The 6000-nt window shown below is 43.6% G+C and overlaps 4 non-coding genes and 4 pseudogenes across 4 annotated transcripts; all 8 read right to left on the bottom strand.

Annotated features, from left to right (window-relative positions):
- Positions 1-202: 202 nt before the first annotated feature.
- LOC142510687 (5S ribosomal RNA) lies at positions 203-320 on the bottom strand (annotated as a pseudogene).
- Positions 321-1002: 682 nt separating this feature from the next.
- On the bottom strand, positions 1003-1116 carry LOC142509607 (5S ribosomal RNA). The gene has a single exon (XR_012807773.1). It is a non-coding gene; the product is annotated as a 5S ribosomal RNA (ribosomal RNA).
- A 694-nt stretch (positions 1117-1810) lies between these two features.
- LOC142508693 (5S ribosomal RNA) lies at positions 1811-1929 on the bottom strand. The gene has a single exon (XR_012806897.1). It is a non-coding gene; the product is annotated as a 5S ribosomal RNA (ribosomal RNA).
- A 678-nt stretch (positions 1930-2607) lies between these two features.
- On the bottom strand, positions 2608-2724 carry LOC142512718 (5S ribosomal RNA; annotated as a pseudogene).
- A 689-nt stretch (positions 2725-3413) lies between these two features.
- On the bottom strand, positions 3414-3532 carry LOC142506281 (5S ribosomal RNA). Its single transcript, XR_012804576.1, has one exon. It is a non-coding gene; the product is annotated as a 5S ribosomal RNA (ribosomal RNA).
- A 687-nt stretch (positions 3533-4219) lies between these two features.
- Positions 4220-4338, bottom strand: LOC142511123 (5S ribosomal RNA; annotated as a pseudogene).
- Positions 4339-4659: 321 nt separating this feature from the next.
- Positions 4660-4778, bottom strand: LOC142508893 (5S ribosomal RNA). Its single transcript, XR_012807091.1, has one exon. It is a non-coding gene; the product is annotated as a 5S ribosomal RNA (ribosomal RNA).
- A 669-nt stretch (positions 4779-5447) lies between these two features.
- Positions 5448-5566, bottom strand: LOC142512117 (5S ribosomal RNA; annotated as a pseudogene).
- Between the last annotated feature and the right edge of the window lie 434 nt (positions 5567-6000).

Below are 6000 nucleotides of genomic sequence, written 5' to 3'. Positions count from 1 at the left end.
TAACAATCTCGCCAGCTTATTGCGAATAATGAGTCTCGTTCGTTTTGCCCGTTTACAATCAATTAGCCTACAATTTTGTCCAAATCCGGCAGTGCCCGAGCCACGTTGATTTCACATGTCTTATTTGGTCCCGATCGAGATTCAGATGATTTGACCCAAAATCGGCTGTCAACAAGTAATCAAAAATAGAAAAACACGAAAAGGGGTGCAACACGAGGACTTCCCAGCGGGTCACCCATCCTAGTATGCTCTCGCCCAATCATGCTTAACTTCGGAGTTCTGATGGGATCCGGTGCATTAGTGCTAGCATGATAGCACCCGACATTGAGTGGGATGTTTATTCTTATATCTCTCGAGTACGTGTGGAGCGGGCGACGATGGACAACACGTGGCACTGCTCACGACCAATCAGAACGATGAAGTTAAGCGTTCTGGCGCGATGGTAGAGCTAGGATGGGTGACCTCCCTAGGAAGTCCTCGTGTCGCGACCGTTTATGTAAATTATGGCTAAAACATTCGAAATAATTGTTTTTAATGAGTTAACCGTCTTCGGAGTAATCTGCGTCATACCCTTCCGCACAGAACCGGCTCACGGCAACAAAAATCGCTAAATGTTCCCAGAAAATAAAAAAAATAAGAAGAAGAAAATAGCGAATGTAAAGCTTATTATGCCTGAGATACGATAAAATGGAACAGGAATCGAATTTCAAACTTCCTAAGCGAATTTCTCGAGGAAACGGAAGCTAAACAGAAGCGGAAAATCGCAAATGAGAGGGTATTAGAGAAGGAATTCGGCTAAAATCTCGCTAGCTCATTGCGGAGTAATGAGTCTCGTTCGTTTGCCCGTTTACAATCAAATTAGCCTACAATTTTGTCCAAATCCGGCAGTGCCCGAGCTACGTTGATTTCACATGTCTTATTTTTTCCCGATCGAGATTCAGATGATTTGAGCCGAAAATCGGCTGTCAACAAGTAATCAAAAATAGAAAAAGAAAAATGAAAGAGGTGCAATACGAGGACTTCCCAGGGGGTCACCCATCCTAGTACTGCTCTTGCCCAAGCACGCTTAACTTCGGAGTTCCTATGGGATCCGGTGCATTAGTGCTGGTCGCACCAGACATTGAGTGGGATGTTTATTCTTATATCTCTCGAGTACGTGTTGAGCAGGCGATGATGGACAACACGCGGCACTGCTCTAGCCCAATCAGAACCATGAAGTTAAGCGTTCTAGCGCGAGCGATGGCAGAGCTAGGATGGGTGACCTTCCTGGGAAGTCATCGTGTCGCGACCGTTTACGTAAACTATGGCTAAAACAGTCGAAATAATTGTTTTTAATGAGTTAACAATCTCCGGAGTAATCTTCGTCACACCATTCCGCACAGAACCGGCTCACGGCAATATTAATCGCCAAATGTTCGCAGAAAATAGAGAAAATAGAAAAAATAACTAGAAGAAAATAGCAAATGTAAAGCTATTATAATGCCTAAAATACGATAAAATGGAACAGGAATCGAATTTTGAACTTCCTAAGCGGATTTCTCGATGAAACGGAAGCTTAACAGAAGCGGAAAATCGCAAATTAGAGTGTCTTAGAGAAGGAATTCGGCTAAAATCTCGTCAGCTCATTGCGGAGTAATGAGTCTCGTCCGTTTGCTTGTTTACAATCAAACTAGGCTACAATTTTGTCCAAATCCGGGAGTGCCCGAGCTACGTTGATTTCACATGGCTTATCTGGTCCCGATCGAGATTCAGAGGATTTGAGCCGAAAATCGTCTGTCAACAAGTAATCAAAAATAGAAAAACACGAAAAGGGGTGCAACACGAGGACTTCCCAGGGGGTCACTCATCCTAGTACTGCTCTCGCCCAAGCACACATAACTTCGTAGTTCTGATGGGATCCAGTGCATTAGTGCTGGTATTATCGCACCCGGCATTGAGTGGGATGTTTAATTATATCCCTCGATTACGTGTGGAGCGGGAGACGATGGACAACACGCGGCACTGCTCTCGCCCATCAGAACCATTAAGTTAAGCGTTCTGGCGCGATCGCAGAGCTAGGATGGGTGACCTTCCTGGGAAGTCCTCGTGTCGCGACCGTTTACGTAAATTATGGCTAAAATAGTCGAAATAATTGTTTTTAATGAGTTAACCATCTCCGAAGTAATCTGCGTCATACCCTTCCGCACAGAACCGGCTCACGGCAACAAAAATCGCTAAATGTTCCTAGAAAATAGAAAAAAATAAGAAGAAGAAAATAGCAATATAAAGCTATTATTATGCCTGAGATACGATAAAATGGAATAGGAATAGAATTTCGAACATCCTAAGCGGATTTCTCGATGAAACGGAAGCTTAGCATAAGCGGAAAATCGCAAATTAGAGGGCCTTAGAGAAGGAATTCGGCTAAAATCTCGCCAGCTCATTGTGGAGTCATGAGTCTCGTTAGTTTGCCCGTTTACAATCAAATTAGGCTACATTTTTGTCCAAATCCGGCAGTGCCTGAGCTACGTTGATTTCACATGTCTTATTTGGTCCCGATCGAGATTCAGATGATTTGAGCTGAAAATCGGCTGTCAACAAGTAATCAAGAATATAAAAACACGAAAAGGGATGCAACAAGAGGACTTCCCATGGGTCACCCATCCTAGTACTGCTATTGCCAAGCACGCTTAACTTCGGAGTTCTGATGGGATCCTATACATTAGTGCTGGTACGATCTCACCCGACATTGAGTGGGGAGTTTTATTCTTATATCTCTCGAGCACGTGTGGAGTGAGCAAACGATGGACAACACGCGGCACGGCTCTACGCCCAATCAGAACCATGAAGTTAAGCGTTTCTGGCGCGATGGCAGAGCTAGGATGGGTGACCTTCCTGGGAAGTCATTGTGTCGTGACCGTTTACGTAAATTATGGCTAAAACAGTCGAAATAATTGTTTTTAATGAGGTTAACCGTCTACGGAGTAATCTGCGTCCTACCCTTCCACACAGAACCGGCTCACGGCAACAAAAATCGCAAAATGTTCCCAGAAAATAGAAAAAAAATAAGAAGAAGAAAATAACGAATTTAAAGCTATTATTATGCCTGAGATAAGATAAAATGGAAAAGGAAACGAATTTCGAACTTCCTAAGAGAATTTCTCGAGGAAAGGAAAAGCTTAACAGAAGCGGAAAATCGCAAATTAGAGGGTCTTAGAGAAGGAATTCAACTAAAACCTCTCCAGCTCATTGCGAAGTAATGATTCTCGTTCGTTTGCCCATTTACAATCAAATTAGCCAACAATTTTGTCCAAATCCGGCAGTGCCCGAGCTACGTTGATTTCACATGTCTTATTTGGTCCCGATCGAGATTCAGATGATTTGAGCCAAAAATCGGCTGTCAACAAGTAATCAAAAATAGAAAAACACGAAAAGGGGTGCAACACGAGGACTTCCCAGGGGGTCACACATCCTAGTACTGCTCTTGCCCAAGCACGCTTAACTTCGGAGTTCTGATGGGATCCAGTGCATTAGTGCTTGTATGATCGCACCCGACATTAAGTGGGATGTTTATTCTTATATCTCTCGAGTACGTGTGGAGCGGGACGATGGACAACACGTGGCACTGCTCTCGCCCAATCAGAACCATGAAGTTAAGCGTTACGGAATGATGGCAGAGTTAGGATGGGTGACCTTCCTGGGAAGTCCTCGTGTCGCAACCGTTTACTTAAATTATGGCTAAAACAGTCGAAATAATTGTTTTTAATGAGTTAACCGTCTCCGGAGTAATCTGCGTCATACCCTTCCGAACAGAACCGGCTCACGGCAAAAAAAATCGCTAAATATTCCCAGAAAATAGCAAAAAAAAATAAGAAGAAGAAAATAGCGAATGTAAAGCTATTATTATGCCTGAGATACGATAAAATGGAAAAGGAATCGAATTTCAAACTTCATAAGCTGATTTCTCGAGGAAACGGAAGCTTAACAGAAGCGGAAAATCGCAAAGTAGAGGGTTTTAGAGAAGGAATTCGGCTAAAATCTCGCCAGCTCATTGCAGAGTAATGAGTCTCGTTCGTTCGTTTCCCCGTTTACAATCAAATTAGCCTACAATTTTGTCCAAATCCGGCAGTGCCCGAGCTACGTTGATTTCACATTTCTTACCTGGTCCCGATCGAGAATCAGATGATTTGAACCGAAAATCGCCTGTCAACAAGTAATTAAAAGTAGAAAAACACGAAAAGGGGTGCAACACGAGGACTTCCCAGCGGGTCACTCATCCTAGTACTGCTCTCGCCCAATCATGCTTAACTTCGGAGTTCTAAAGGGATCCGGTGCATTAGTGCTAGCATGATAGCACCCGACATTGAGTGGGATGTTTATTCTTATATTTCTCGAGTACGTGTGGAGCGGGCGACGATGGACAACACGTGGCATGCTCACGACTAATCAGAACGATGAAGTTAAGCGTTCTGGCGCGATGGTAGAGCTAGGATGGGTGACCTCCCTAGGAAGTCCTCGTGTCCCGACCGTTTATGTAAATTATAGCTAAAACAGTCGAAATAATTGTTTTTAATGAGGTAACCGTCTCCACATTAATCTGCGTCATACCCTTTTCCGCACAGAACCGGCTCACGATAACAAAAATCGCTAAATGTTCCCAAAAAATAAAAAAAATAAGAAGGGGTGCAAGACGAGGACTTCCCCGGGGGTCACCCATCCTAGTACTGCTCTCGCCCAAGCCCGCTTAACTTCGAAATTCTGAAGGGATCCGGTGCATTAGTGCTAGTATGATCGCACCCGACATTGAGTTGATTTTTAATCTTATATCTTTCGAGTACGTGTGGAGCGGGCAACGATGGACAACACGCGGCACTACTCCCCCAATCAGAACCATGAAGTTAAGCGTTCTGGCGCGATGGCAAAGATAGGATGGGTGACCTTCCTTGGAAGTCCTCGTGTGACGACAGTATACGTAAATTATGGCTAAAACAGTTGAAATAATTGTTTTTAATGAGTTAACCGTCTCCGGAGTAATCTGCGACATACCCTTCCGCACAAAACAAGCTCACAGCAACAAAAATCGCTAAATGTTCCCAGAAAATAGAAAAAAAATAAGAAGAAAAAATAGCGCGTGGTAAAGCTATTATTATGCATGAGATACGAGAAAATGGAATAGGAATCGAATTTCGAACTTCTTAGGCTGATTTCTCGATGAAACGGAAGCTTAACTGAAGCGGAAAATCGTAAATTAGAGGGCTTTAGAGAAGGTATTCGGCTACTAAATCTCGATCCGCATTGAGCCTCGTTCGTTGCCCGTTTACAATCAAATTAGGCTACAATTTTGTCCAAATCCGGCAGTGCCCGAGCTACGTTGATTTCACAAGTTTTTTCTGGTCCCGATCGAGATTCTGATTATTTTAGCCGAAAATCGGCTGTCAACAAGTAATCAAAAATAGAAAACACGAAAAGGGGTGCAACACGAGAACTTCCCAAGGGGTCACCCATCCTAGTACTGCACTCGCCCAACCACGCTTAACATCGTAGTTCTGATGGGATCCGGTGCATTACTTCTAGTATGATAGCATCCGACATTGTGTGGGATGTGTGGAGCGGCCGACAATGGACAACACGCGGTACTGCTCTCGCACAATTAGAACCATGAAGTTAAGCGTTCTGGCGCGATGGCTGAGCTAGGATGGGTGACCTCCCTTGGAAGTTCTTGTGTCGCGACCGTTTACGTAAATTATGGCTAAAACAGTCGAAATAATTGTTTTTAATGAGTTAACCCTCTCCGGAGTAATCTGCGTCAGAACCTTCCGCACAGAACCGGGTCACGGCAACAAAAATCGCTAAATGTTCCCAGAAAATAGAAAAAAAAATAAGAAGAAAAAAATATCGAATGTAAAGCTATTATTATGCCTGAGATACGATAAAATGGAACAGGAATCGAATTTGGAACTTCCTAAGCGGATTTCTCGAGGAAACGGAAGCTTAACAAAAGCGGAAAATCGCAAATTAGAG

The sequence above is a fragment of the Primulina tabacum genome, chromosome 10 (genome assembly GCF_025594145.1).
Source record: "Primulina tabacum isolate GXHZ01 chromosome 10, ASM2559414v2, whole genome shotgun sequence".
NCBI lineage: Eukaryota > Viridiplantae > Streptophyta > Magnoliopsida > Lamiales > Gesneriaceae > Primulina > Primulina tabacum.
This window is presented reverse-complemented; position numbering and strand designations above follow the sequence as displayed.